The sequence below is a fragment of the Otolemur garnettii genome, unplaced genomic scaffold (assembly GCF_000181295.1).
Source record: "Otolemur garnettii isolate 467f Iridium unplaced genomic scaffold, OtoGar3 scaffold00069, whole genome shotgun sequence".
In the NCBI taxonomy this organism is placed as follows: domain Eukaryota; kingdom Metazoa; phylum Chordata; class Mammalia; order Primates; family Galagidae; genus Otolemur; species Otolemur garnettii.
Genome location: NW_003852464.1, coordinates 7,158,141 through 7,159,052, shown reverse-complemented (window position 1 = coordinate 7,159,052; position 912 = coordinate 7,158,141). Strand labels below are relative to the sequence as shown.

The following is a 912-nucleotide window of genomic DNA, read 5'->3' as shown; positions in this document are numbered from 1 at the left end:
AAAGTTTTTTTATAAACTTAGAAATAATCTGTCCATGTCTGTTATTTTTATTTCTTGAAATGTTAACAATAATTTAGAATTTAAAATAGATTAACCCAGTGATTTTAATTTAAAATAGGTAAATGAACAATCGACTTAGGTATTTTTTGTTTGTTTGTTTTTTTGAGACAGAAACTTACTTTGTTGCCCTCAGTAGAGTGCCATAGCATCATAGCTCACAACAATCTTAAACTCTTCTCTTAAAGAGTATGAATGCTCAAACACTTATCTTGCCTCAGCCTCCCAAGTAGCTAGGACTAGAGGTGCTTGCCAGAGCACCTGGCTATTTTTAGAGACAGGATCTCACTCTTGCTCAGGCTGGCCTCGAACCTCTGAGCTTAGGCAGTCCACCCACCTCAGCCTCCCAGAGTGCTAGGATTACAGGCGTGAGCCACTGTGCCCCACCTGACTTAGATTTTTGAACCTAAATTGAAGACTATTTTGTAAACCATTTTGAAACCCAGTTTTATTTGTTCATTTTATGAAAGGGGGTGCACCTTTCCTGGAAGTACTACACTACCAGGTCCGTGCATGGAGAGGAAAAAGCAACCTTCTATTTCAACTCCTTGCTCCCAAGATTCATGTAATATATTGTCCTCAGATAGAGGATATATCAGATATTAAACTGATAAGAGCAGGTACTGTACTTGATCTTAGCCAAAAGGCCAAAACCCCATTTTTAGATTAATTTTGTTAAATTTATAAAAGCTACTTAGATATCTCGGAAGGTTTGTTATATTAGACAATTGCAGTAATTTTAAAAAAGAAACTGATGGTAGACTGAGCCAGGAGGATCGGTTGAACCCAGGAGCTGGAGGTTGTCATGAGCTAGGCTGACACCCTGGGACTCTGCCTTGGGCAACAGAGTGAGAT

At 38.7% G+C, this 912-nt stretch overlaps 1 non-coding gene across 1 annotated transcript; it reads right to left on the bottom strand.

Annotated features, from left to right (window-relative positions):
- Positions 1–525: 525 nt before the first annotated feature.
- LOC111726529 lies at positions 526–716 on the bottom strand. The gene has a single exon (XR_002774287.1). It is a non-coding gene; the product is annotated as a U2 spliceosomal RNA (small nuclear RNA).
- Between the last annotated feature and the right edge of the window lie 196 nt (positions 717–912).